This window comes from Patagioenas fasciata, chromosome 1, assembly GCF_037038585.1.
Source record: "Patagioenas fasciata isolate bPatFas1 chromosome 1, bPatFas1.hap1, whole genome shotgun sequence".
NCBI classification, from domain to species: domain Eukaryota; kingdom Metazoa; phylum Chordata; class Aves; order Columbiformes; family Columbidae; genus Patagioenas; species Patagioenas fasciata.
Window position 1 is genome coordinate 85,192,816 of NC_092520.1, and position 13,209 is coordinate 85,206,024.

The window sequence follows — 13,209 nt, forward strand, 5'->3', positions numbered from 1 at the left end:
GGTGTGTAATATTCCAAGAGGGAGAAATAAGTTACTTCTGGGGGAAAAAAAAATAAAGTCAACAAAAATCCTGTGCATTCCTTCCCATTATCATAACTCAATTGCTTATAGCTCTAGATACTAATATACTGCTATCACTTCAGATGGTTTGTATTTCCAACCCCAGTAGGTACAGAAAAGTAACAGCTATCCCACCTTCTGTAAACCCCTATTCTAACACAAAATTCATGCACTGCCATGCCAACCACATAGCACACCTGGTGCTCCTTACATCCAGGAGGTTGTTCTGCCCTCACCGTGTCTCAGCTTAGGGCCGTTTCTTCGTTACCTTGCTCTGGACCAGCATCCCACACTGGCTGCCGGCGATTTGGCCTCCCATGCTCTGCAACACTTTCTGCAGAGCTGCTTGGGAGATTACGCCAGCGATGGCATTTTATCAGCGTCGCTACGAGGTGAGCGCAGACACGATAAGGAAGTGTTAAAAGTCAACGAGGTGCCGTTGACAAGGATTGGAGCTGGGCTCACGCTTCCCACCCACCATGTGTGTGCTGACGCTGTGCAGCCCCATTGCCTTCTCACCAGCTGCTGCTTTGGCAGGCGGCACCTTTCCCCCTCTCTTTTCGGTACGCAGCCTCCTGTCTAGCCAGCCAGCTCATCTCCGCTGGAAACTGTCGCAGCATCAGGCCTGCAGGGAACAAATCTCTTCTTACTAAATGCCCCCAAGGTTCCCTGGTGAGCATTGGAGAAATTTTTTTCATTGCTCAAATATACTGATGGAGGGATAGCCTAGTTGCTTTAGAATTATAGAATCATAGAATGTCCTGAGTTGGAAGGAACCCACAAGGATTATCAAGTCCAACTCATGTCCCTGCATGTGACAACCCCACAGTTCACACCGTGTGTCTGAGGCCGTTGTCCAGTCTCTTCTTGAACACTGTCAGACTTGGGGCCATGACACCTCCCTGGGGAGCCTGTTCTAGTGCCCCAGCACCTGCTGGGGGAAGAACCTTGTCCTTATGTCCAACCTAAACCTCTCCTGGCACATCTTCCTGCCATTCCCTCAGTTCTGTCATTGGTCACCAAAGAGATCAGCGCCTGTCCCTCCTCCTCCCCTTGTGAGGAAGCTGTAGTCACCATGAGGTCTCCCCTCAGTCTCCTCTTTTCCACGCTGAACAAGCCAAGTGTCTTTAGCTGCTCCTCATACGGCTCCCCCTCCAAACACTTCACCAATTTCATGGCTCCCTTCTGGACACTCTCCACTAGTTTTTATCCTTTTTACATCCTTTAGCTCCTCCCCACCATTCCCTCCCAGAGAGGAAAGATCCACTCTCTGAAGTGACTGGTTTCCCAGGCAAGCATTTGCCCACGCTGCCTAGAGCAGAGCAGAGGCCCCAGCAGCACACCTGGCATGCACCCCACAGAGATGAGCCCCCTTGGGAAACCTGCTGTGACTAATGGCTTGATTAGGACCCAAGACTTTTTCCACCAAGTGTTCAGGGGCAGCTGAAGAATCTCATAGGAAATTCATTTATTTTGTGCAGCCATTGGCACAATCCCTGAGCTGGAACCATGCAAGCAGCCAGCAAGCTGTAGGATTAACCACACCACAGGGCAATACATGCTGTTAGAGCCAAAACATGCTGGCTCCATCTCTGCCATGGTGACCATTAACTCCACATAGACAATAGCAAAGATAGCTTAAATAGCCACAGACCGGTCACAGTGTCTCAGAACCACCTGAAACTCAGGAATCTCTTCCACAACCTGCATAACAAGGATCCACACTTATTACCAAGGACACCAGGGATGCTCCCACTGCCAGAGCTACCACAGCTAAGGCCCAGAGGCTCAAGCAATGCTGCTCTGGAAAGCAACCAAGTAAGCAGGCAAGCCCCCACAATTACTACAGCGAACTAAAGAGCTTCATTATATTCCTGTGAGGCAGGTGTGGTTGTAACAGCCGCCCTCTTTTCCAGCTGGTACAGCAGCTTCAGAACAGAAGCCCAGGTCTAAAATTCTCAGTTCACCTCCAGAGAAGCCTTGTCTGTGCGAGGTTGAGATGAACCAAACATTTAACCAGGCAAGCTGCATATTGTCAGTCATCTGGCATCCTGGATTTACATTCATAGACTCTTCTTGGTGTGTGCGTGCTGGAAAACACTTTCTAAGACATCTATGCATTCTGTTTCGTAGCCTTTGTAAAGATGCTAGAGGCAAGAAGAGTCTCTCCCTGCTCATTGAGATTTGATACAAAAACACATCCAATTGACGCACCATGCAAGCCGTGGGGAGCACGGTCAGAGGCCCCTGCTTGGTCCTGGGAGAGCGCGAATGTCAGAGTTAGTGCTAAGAGCAGTGTCAGGGCCAGCCCTCACCGTGCTGTACCACACTTCCATTGGCAGGCACCACTTCCCATGCTGTGTAAAACAGATCTGAGGCTCCCGGGAGAGTTAAAATCCCAGGAATATCATTAATATCATTTCCCTGGGAAAGTAATGGAACAGCTTATCCTTGGTGTCATCTCAAGGCACATCAGGGATAAGAGGGTCATTAGGGGCAGTCAGCATGGCTTTACCAAGGGTAAGTCATGCTTGACCAACCTCATAGCCTTTTATGAGAATGTAACAAGGTGGATGGATGATGGCAGAGCGGTGGATGTGGTCTACCTTGACTTCTGTAAAGCCTTTGACACAGTCCCTCACAGCATCCTCACAGCTAAATTGAGGAGGTGTGGTCTAGACAATAGAGTAGTGAGGTGGGTTGCAAACTGGCTTAAAGAGAGAAGCCAGAGAGTGGTGGTCAATGGTGCGGAGTCCAGTTGGAGGCCAGTATCTAGTGGAGTGCCTCAGGGGTCAGTACTGGGGCCAATATTATTCAATATATTCATTAATGATTTAGACGAGGGAATTGAGTGTACTATCAGCAAGTTTGCTGATGACACTAAGCTGGGAGGAGTGGCTGACACGCCAGAAGGCTGTGCTGCCATCCAGCGGGACCTGGACAGGCTGGAGAGTTGGGCGGGGAATAACCTGATGAAATTTAACAAGGGAAAGTGTAGAGTCCTGCATCTGGGCAGGAACAATCCCAAGTTCCAGTATAGGTTGGGGCATGACCTATTAGAGAGCAGTGTAGGGGAAAGGGACCTGGGGGTCCTGGTGGACAACAGGATGACCATGAGCCAGCACTGTGCCCTTGTGGCCAGGAAGGCCAATGGCATCCTTGGGTGTATTACAAGGGGGGTGGTCAGTAGATCGAGAGAGGTCCTCCTTCCCCTCTACTCCGCCCTGGTGAGACCCTATCTGGAATATTGTGTCCAGTTCTGGGCCCCTCAGTTCAAGAAGGACAGGGAACTGCTGGAGAGGGTCCAGCGTAGGGCAACAAAGATGATTAAGGGAGTGGAGCATCTCCCTTATGAAGAAAGGCTGAGGGAGCTGGGGCTCTTTAGTTTGGAGAAGAGGAGACTGAGGGGTGACCTTATTAATGTTTATAAATATATAAAGGGTGAGTGCCACGAGGATGGAGTCAGGCTCTTCTCAGTGGCAAACAATGATAGGACAAGGGGCAATGGGATCAAGCTGGAACACAAGAGGTTCCACTTAAATTTGAGAAAGAACTTCTTCTCAGTGAGGGTGACAGAGCACTGGAACAGGCTACCCAGGGGGTTGTGGAGTCTCCTTCCCTGGAGACATTCAAAGCCCGCCTGGACACATTCCTGTGCAACCTCATCTAGGCGTTCCTGCTCCAGCAGGGGGATTGGACTGGATGATCTTTTGAGGTCCCTTCCAATCCCAAACATACTGTGATACTGTGATACTGTGATGTTTGTTTCCCACAAGAAACAGATTTCCAGTATAGAAACTCCATCTAAAGCCACCCAGCTGTGGATGTTCCCCTGCTTATATTTGCACAGAGGGAAAAGGCTGTGACAGTATCTCTAATGTGTATCACTGTAGGAATATCTGAAAGCAACAGTCACTGACTATGTGCAGGAAAGATGCCATTCAGATACCTAGTAGATGCTGTTTTAGCTTCATCTGAAATGATTTCTCCATTTTCTGTAATTTCTATTTGTCCCCAACCCATCAGGACAAAGGCTTTATCCGAAGACAGGACTGTGTCTCTGCCAAATACCACACTGGAAACCTCAGGGGTTTGACCTGCTTGTCCTTTGCATTATTTTTAAACACACCTCTGCTCTTCACCAGGGAAAAAATGCAATCCCTGAAGCAAAAGGTGCTGGAGAGTGAGGGGCAGAGGGTCCCATGGATCTGGGCAAGTATACTGGCATATGTGGAGAAGGACTAATAGAAATCACAACGAGGGCAGTGCAGGCAGCTGGCAGGTTCCCCTGGTGCCCCCTCTGTGGGGGACAGAAACACTGGCCTCTCTGTCCTCCCGATCTCCAGATGCAAGCAAGCCTTCAGGAGTGAACAGAGCATCCCTCCCCATGCAACCCTGCTGCTAGCCAGGCTTCTTCCATCACCTGACACTGCTCCATGGACTGTGAAATGAGCCTTTGATGCTAGAAATGCAGAATTCTTCCAGAACTTCACCAGTTTTGGAAAGGAAAATTAAAAAAAAAAAAAAATCAGATTGAAAAAATATGATTGAGAACACTTTCCTTTGCCCAGTGTCTTCCTCCAGCACAGTGAGCCCTGCAGCTGTGCTGGGTGTCTGCCTGCCAGGTTTTCTGGCCTTGGCAGCAGCTGTATGGTCTGTCCCCGCTAGGCAGCCAGCTCTGGCAGCCCCCCATGCCTGCTGCCCCAGGGCATGGCCATCCTTGCCCTGTCTCCCATTAGGCACCCTTGGCTCCCAATTCCTCTGTGTCACCAGTCCTCAAGCATTTTAGTCAGGGACCTAGCAAGCTTCTGAGAACACAGTGCCTATCAGGTTTTGCCTGGAGCAGAAGCACCTTCATGGACGGTCAGTCATTCAATGTCTGCTCTCAGCCCCAGGCAAGAGCAGCAAGTTTGCCTGTCTGGCAGGCTTCCCCCCCAGCATTTTCACAAGCAGTTGCTTTACCTTGTTTGAGCTTCAGGGAGTTCAGTTTGGGGTGAAGCGTAGGTCAGCTCTTATCTCATATCTACACACACAAATGTAACCCTTACCAGTTCCCTTTCCAGCCCCCAGAGTTCCTGCCTGGCAGCACAGCCAGGACCACACTTTCCCCGGCTGCTAGGGCCATTCAGTGGGAGATCAGCAGTGCCAAAGAGCCACCAAGATTCCCTAGGGACACCCTGGCGTTAAGGAAAACTCTGGAGGCATCTCTGACCTTTCTCCTCTGCAGCCTTTGATGAAGGACTCATGGCTAAGGAAAGGAGAAGATCCACAGGTCCCTTCTCCAGTCCAGACTGGTGAGAGCAGCCCAGGGTGATGCTCAGGGATGATAAGAGCTGAGTGAAACCCCCACACAGGATTCTACAGGCCCTGTGAAATTCAAAGATTATGGAAAGCCTCCTTGGCCCCCTTCTTCTTCTGGAAAATGTTTCTAGTGGAGCTGAGGTGGATTCAAAAGCTTCAGCTATGTGATGTTGCAGTTTGTTTAAGCAAATACCACGTTTGTCAATTTTCCAAATGTCTGTTCGCACACAGACTGCCATAGCATCCTGCCAGGACTTCAAACATTCATCTATGGAGAAATTTTCTGGGAGCCTGTGCCTGCATCTTTTCCTTGTCTTCTGACCATTTGAAGACCAATCACATAAATATGAACCCATGTGGATATGTAGGTGTCAAAGACTGCATTTTCCAAAGCCTTGCAGATGTATGTGACTTAGGGAGCCCTGCTCAGGCCACCATCACCACCTTGTCCTAACCACAGAACATCACATTCAGCTCAAAGTCCAGACTAGCAAATTGTATCTATAGCCCTCACTAGCACAGGCTGTCACAGGACAAAGGCACCAAAACTGAGTGGGGGTGGGTGGGAAGGGAATAGTGGAGCATGCAGAGACAGTTGGTCCCATGTGTTTTCTTTCCTTGAAGATAAAAATTTACCCCAGTCAAATGAAAAATCAGGAACAATGCAGGAATTTTAAAGAGGCCCAAGCTGCCACCTGACTCAGCGTCTAGGCAGGATATTGATTAGCGAGGCTATTCTTTATTCCTCTGCTATTGTTTAAGACTGGCCTCCCTCATGACAGCAACAAGCGTGGGAACACAGCAGCTTTGGTGTTAAAAAGTGCTTTTATCACCAAGCTGAGTAGAGGGGGTCTCTGGGAACCAGAGATGGTGTGTCTGATTGTCAAGGAAAGGCATTCAAACCAAGAGCCTTATTCTGAGATATCTAAGGCCCAGCTAACAACTCTGAAGCACACCAACGCAATGCAGCACAACCCCAGTCCAGCGTTTTTGCTAAGTTGTGTCCAGGCTCCAGTGAGTTCAGAGAGGTGTAGCAAGAAAACAACTCTGCCTGCTAAAAATTCTCAGATTTTTCCTTGAGCCGCAGTAGCTGCTGTGGCAACAGCTACTACAGACATACCAACCCTGTTTTTAAACAAACCAGACTGGGTTCTGTAAACGGTGTGGCACAACACAGAGAATAGGCTCACCAGCCATGTCCTTATCCCTCCTCTTGAGCAGGTCATTGCCAGCCAGGTTGGGATCCAATCTGCAATGTCTGCCACAATAATGTCAGTAGGTGAGGACACCTCCTCCTTGCTCAACAGAACCAAACAACTGTGGGGTAGCATATATCGTTGGCACTTAAACTATTCAGGTGCCTGCAGCCTACCAACAACACAAGTCCCTACCAAATGACCTGACGGTCAGCTATACAGCTTCCTCATAGTTCCAGCAGGAATAAAGCAAAAATCTTTGGTTTCCTAGTAATTCTCCATGCATTAAAAAGTAACACACTTCAGTACTTCAGTACTTGAATACCTCTGACTTGACTGAGTAGGGGGAAAACAGCAACCACTGACCAGGTTTTCAGCCAGACAAAATCTTTCTGGGTCCCCTCAGGTCTGTACAGCTGGCTCCTGATTTTTCATTCTCTGTACGTTTGTTCTTCATTTGCAACAGAATCTCATACGTAACCACCTTATATAAACAGAGTGGGGTCTTTGTTTTCACCTGTCCTTAAGATAAAAAAATGAAATTCCTTCAGGTACTGACTGGACAAACATCAACATATCAATTCACTTCAAGAACATCCCAAATGAAAGTGCACAGTACACTGGAGAGTGGACACAGGACATGCTCTCTGTACACAACAGATATTTATTCCAGCACCTAGAAACATGCTGCAATATTGCTTCACGTGTCTGCGTAAGAACACACAGTTTGGTAACAGTGTTGACTGCACCAACATTTTCTGCAGGCTTTCATGCTTCAGTTTTGTTCTTTCCATGCACTTTTGACCTTCCCAAAGTTTAAAAGCAGTCAGGACTCAGCCAAGATTCTCCTCCTCCGGTCTGTGACAAATGGACAACCAAGCTAAATTTAGACTTTTTAAATAGGTGATAGCCCCCCTTCTACAAGAACCATGTTAGCACACAAATACTTGGTTCTGCAAAAGCAAACCCTACTCTAGCACTAACCTGCACATCAATCCAGAGGTAAACAAAGTAGCTACTGCATCGGCTCACAAGTTTAGCAAATATGTCGATGATGACCTTATCCACGTGTTTGGGCAGTCAGGAGTTGAGGAATCCATCATCTTACCCATTACTCCACAGTCCAAAAAGCAATCCAATAAATGCAGCAGTTTGCAATTTAAGGGACAGCTCCTCTGTCCTTGAGCTCAGTGGCACGGTCATGTTTTCACCGCTTACTTTCTGACCTTCTTCCTATTTCAAACCTAGCTTGCTCTACAAGTGAAGGTCCATCTACAACTCACAAATTAACAGGACCAAGGCACAGGTTCCAATATGACTCTGCTATCATCAGTACTGTTGAAGGGTCAGCATGCTCCCTGGCCATTTTGCTTCAAGCCAATGATGCTTTTCCAGGGTGGTTTGGGTGTTGGCCTGACGAATAATGACTCCCACAAGGCAGCATGGACAAAAGCACCCTGTTTGGGGTCTGAGGGCGGAAGAGGAAAGCCAAATGGACAGAAGCTGTGCCATGAGCAGTTGCTTATCGGTATTTAAGACATTGTCTCTTTGCCCCATACTGATAAAACCCCAGAACCTCTGTGTGCACCTGGAAGCCCCATGTTTGGGGCATCACACTGCTTTTGTCAGGGAGCTGGCCACAAGAATTCTTCCTACAACTTTCTATGAGGAGTTAAGTTTACTTAGGAGCCCAAAGTACTTAAAGATCTATATACTTCCTCTGCTGACACAGCCGTTTGTGCTCCTCCCATGAATTTCACCCACTACCATGCCGCTTTGTCTCCTGGCTATTTCCTATCACTCCACCACATGAGGCTACAAGCCCCATAGGACTCAAGGCATGGTGCCTTACAGAGCAGGAGAGATGCCTCTTCAGGACTGCCTCAGAAATCCCCTGGCACATGAAAAGAAAGGTGTCAAGCTCTGGAGCACTTCAACAGTTGTTCCCTAACTGGAACAAGAACTCAAAGGCAAGGATAATCTATGTGAAACCTGGAGACAAAGTATCCTCTGCCAAGGATGTCTCAATCACGGCACAATCTTCTAGAAAGAAGCAAACAAATCTAGAATGCAGATACCTATTTTTACCAGTTTTTCTTGTTGAGAAAAGCTGGCCATGAAAAAAAAATGTTGATATACTTTTTTAACCAGGAAGACTCAACCAACCAAAACACAAAAGCTACTCTGATAGATCTGCACCTAGAGAAGCAAATAATGTATTTTTAAAGATAGACGACTCTTCCTCAGTGAGCAATCTGACCCCCCAAATTAGGAATGTTAATGATGCCATGGGGCATGTATGCCAATGCCAATTACTGACCAGATACATACACACATAGATATATGTATTTGTGCTAGTTGTGTATTTGATCATGTTCTTGTCCCTGTCTAGGTTACTACTATATATTTTAAACATTTGTGCTAAAATACGTTTTGGGACATGTCCCTTGATTAACTTTTTTCTGTGTTAGGCTGGCAAACTACTTCAGTAATTTCCTTCTTTTTACTTGTTCGTGATCTATAACAAAACTTCTTCCTCAAACCAAGGCCATTTGGCATCCTAAATAGCTTAATCTGAGGAATTTTTGAAAAATAAGATTAATATGCTGAAGAAATCTGGTACACTGTTATGATTTACCTGTATAGAAGCTGCTGCATCGACCTCGACCTGCTACAGAACATAGGCTCCCAGCAACTTATAATCATAGTGCAATTCAGGTGAGAAGGGACTTCAGGAGATTTGAACTTCTTGTTCTTTAACTTCACCAGCCAAGACCAGCCTTCCTTTTAGACACCAGTTTCCCCAGCAGTTCATCTTTACTACCAGTACTAGACAGACTAGGAGTCTAGCCTGGATTGTGGCAGAGCTGAGCAGTGGTGTATCTCAGATGGCAGCCTATTATCAGATAGAGCAATTTGGAGGCTGCTTTATGTAACGCAAGAAGCCTCAAACAGTCCCAGAGCTCAGAGGGCTTTAAAATGGCTTAAGGTATGCAAGCGGTGGGTTTTCTCTGCTGTGTCCCCGTTCTCCTTCACTGCAGCTTACAGCCCACTCCAGAATGAATTTCTCCATATTAACCACACTTACTATGTCAACAACTGCAAATGCTGCAGGACTTTTCTGACCATCACCAGATGGGTTCAGTAACTTAGGCAGGAGTTAACAGCAGAAGATTAGAGGCAGTAGGAGACACAGAAATTTATGTCTTTGGAGATCTCTGGCCATTACCAAGGCCAGTTAATATTAATGTTGGCATCACATTAAGTTTCTTTAGTTCCATCTTCTTTTTTTCATACCTGAACCATCTCACAGCCTAGTTGCACTTGGAAACAAAATGTGAGTTCCCATCCAGTTCAGCATCAAGCAGATTGCCTGCACAAAGCAGGCCAGATGCCACTCCACAGATCATCAATGGCCTCTGCGTGGATTCCTGTAATGCTGGTCTATTTGCTTACACAGCTGCAGGCTACTATTTCACATCTCTTAGTAGCTGAAAGATAATCTTGTGTTATTCCTGTGCTGGAGTTTCCATGTGGATCCACTTTTCTGAGTGGAAAATAATCCTTTTTAACTATAGGAAGCAATTTCTCAAGGTATCTTTTTTAATGCAAGGATGATCACACGGTTCTGAGCAGAGGAGGAAAAATGGAAAGGATTGCTCAGGTAAAAGGAAAGTTGCATGGCCTGGAAGACCAGCTTGGATTTTCCCAGACTTCTTAGGTAGGAATGGGAGATTAACTTCTCTCAAAGGTTTTTGGGATGGAGCTGTAGGGAATGCAAGAGAAAGCACCTCATGAGACCCATATGGGCAGCCACAGGAGCTCCAGGAGAAACGTTTACATCAGGTTTAGATTTACCCTGGATTGTGGCATCTGGGAACTCCTCCAGCTCTTAAGAATCTGATGGCATTAAAGCACTATCAACTACTCTCAAGGCAGCATTCCTCATGTTTTCCAAACAATTTGGGAACTGCAAATCAGTGCAGATTTCTCAGCTCAGTAATTGTGATGTTGCCTCAGCATTTTTCTTCAAAGCCCTTTAGATTTTCTCCCCAAATATAGCCATCCATCTTCCTCCAACAAATCTCAGACCTCACTGATTATTACCAATAAAATTATTGATGCTAGAAGTGCTGATGCAGGAAGATGAGGCTATTTAAGAACGTTTTACCAGATGTTAGTTGAGTGATACTGCATCATTTCATGCAGCACACGGCAAAACCTCTTTCTTCCGTGCTGTGTTGAATTGTTACTTTCCCTGAGAGAGAAATGTGGTTCTTCACAAAGCTGGCCTGAGAGGAAAGTGGGGAAGGAGTGTAGGAACAGCAGATAACATCAAGGCTTCCCATTTCCCTGTTTTCTGCTTCTTGTAAGCAATCTTGCATGGCTTTTAACCACTGCCATTCATATTCTGAAGTGCTCTTTCACTGGGCACATCCTGTGGTGTCCCTAGTTTGGTGATAACACTCCTAAATACTGAGTGCATTGTCAACAAAACAGTCTTGGGTTCCTCTTGGTCTGAACGAATCAATTTACTTTTCTGCTTTGAGAGGCATAGGAAGCCCTCACGTCATACCATGTGGGTATCACATGCAAAAAACATCTATCCTACTAACGTACATTGCTTAGGCATCTCTGTTTCACACACACAGAAAGCCAAAACCCATCCTACTCAGACAGGAAAAAAAATCGCTTGTTATTTTAATAGCTATTTTTGTCATATCTCAATTGGGGGTGAGGGGGTAGTTTTTAAGGAAAACAAAATTCAGTTTTCTCACCAGGAAGCCAAACTCTGTATTTGAGTACAGGACTGCAACATTCAGCTCAAAACCAATGAATTTCTAGCTACCTCAACTTGCTTCAACTTCAATCAAGTTTAAATATCTCTTCCTTTTCCACCATTTTAGGGAAAACAATAAACATTGGCAAACAAACACAATCCTGTCTGACATTACTTACCAGTCAGGTTTTATCACTGGATTTCTGCATGAGCTCATCCACAGGTCTTAGCACAGTGCAAGCCCACTTTGATATGATCATCTGTCAATCACTAAATCAGAGAGATGGAAAAACAGCAACACACAAATGAAACATCTTGTCACAGGCTAGCAATTTTGCGTATAGTTTTCTGCTAGACATCCCATGATCATCAGCTTCTGCTAGCATTAAAAAAAAAGAAGCTACAGTGTGCAAAGGATCCAGTGAGAATGCAGTGCCTGGATTTTTATAGACAAGTCAGCAGTTCAGATCAGAGCAGAGCGCGTCATGCTATGTATGAGAAGCAAGAGGAGAGAATTTAAATGAAATTAAATGGCAAGCTAAGAGGGGAGCTCTTGGGCCATTAGCAAGACTTCAGAGCTCAGAGAAATTTTCTAGCACCCTCCTCACTCCTTATAGCTTTAAACATGAGCATTGCTTGTGGCTACCTGGAAAGCCAGCATGGCTCTCTGCATGGCCTTGTCTGGCTGCTGAGGAGAAGCCAGGGCAGCTGCTTCCTCGCCTTTGTGGCTGCAGGTGACTAATGCACACACCTGCTTCCTCTGCAGGCTGTCACCTATTCTGGGCAGGGTGGGCTCCCAGAAAAAGTCAAGCAAGCAGCATTTTACCAGGAAAACACAGGTGCCTAGAAAAACAATTAAGGAGATTTGAATTGACCCAATCTTTCAGCCTTCCAGAAAACATATCTGGATACAAACCTTTTCCAGGTTTTCCTCTAATAAATACTCAGGACATCAGGCTGCCTATTACATCCCTATAAGGCTATTTGCCTTTATGCAGCCACACAGAAGGTGCAGCAGGAAGGAGCAGGGCTGCTGCTTCCCTCACTCTCCTCAAATCAATCTCATGGCTCACTGTGGAAAGGGAAGCCCCTTGTAATGGACCATCCCTGCATGCTGTGCACTAGGAATCAGTTTCGCTTGTGTGTTCTTGCCAACAAATGAAACATAATTTTATTCTGTGTACATGTGTGTGTACACATGCATGCTTAGCGCATGGATATTTGGTCTCCTAACATAAAATGCACCCTTCTAATCTGCTTGGGCTAGCAGTGTCCTCCTGCCCTCTCCCTTTGCTGTTATTTGCATTGTTCACAGAAGGCTTCAGAATCCAGCCAACACACATCAGAAAACTGGTGGGAAGAACCATTACTCCTAAATTTGTGCAATTAAGTAAGTTCTTATTTTTACGCAGGAGGTCATGTCCTGAAACGCTTTCAGATGATCATGAAAGAGAACAAACTGGCTGGGAGCAATAAGCACCATCTGAAAATCCTCCCATAACTCAGGCTGTTTACTTTTCAGTTTCATTCACCACTGTCCAAGCACATATCTCTTTTTCCTCAAATCCTTTTACTGTTTCTTTTGAAGTTGACTTCCAGGGAAAGCTCTAGAGATCTCAGCCTTCAGAGCAGATTCAAGTCCTGAGTTCTCTTCCCCCTCCAAAGAACATATAGAGTAGGCTGAGATCTTTCTAGCTAGCTTGCTTTATAATGAAACGTGTGCCTGTGATTCTTCCCGCATGGGCAATATTGCTTAAGCAGCCTTTTTCTAAATCCTCAAGCTTTGGAGCTGGGAGATCTCGCAGCAGCACAGCTATCTATCCCCACCACGGGAGAGCACATCCCGGGAACGGGGTGCTGGCACCACATAGC

The 13,209-nt window shown here is 46.2% G+C and overlaps 1 protein-coding gene across 17 annotated transcripts in view; it reads right to left on the reverse strand.

Moving 5' to 3' along the window:
- Nucleotides 1-13,209, reverse strand: part of GJA8 (gap junction protein alpha 8) — a 46,749-nt gene that overhangs the window by 31,117 nt on the left and 2,423 nt on the right. For 6 of the 17 annotated variants that reach the window (XM_065862739.2, XM_071809914.1, XM_065862735.2 and 3 more), the window contains 2 exons: nt 11,517-11,607; nt 580-685 (listed from right to left, as the gene is read on the reverse strand). The gene's annotated coding sequence lies outside the window, so the exon portion shown is untranslated. Of the gene's footprint in view, nt 1-257; nt 422-579; nt 686-6,923; nt 7,080-11,516; nt 11,608-12,852; nt 12,995-13,209 lie in introns of those variants that run through there. The other 11 variants (XM_065862737.2, XM_071809894.1, XM_065862734.2 and 8 more) reach the window with 9 other exon arrangements.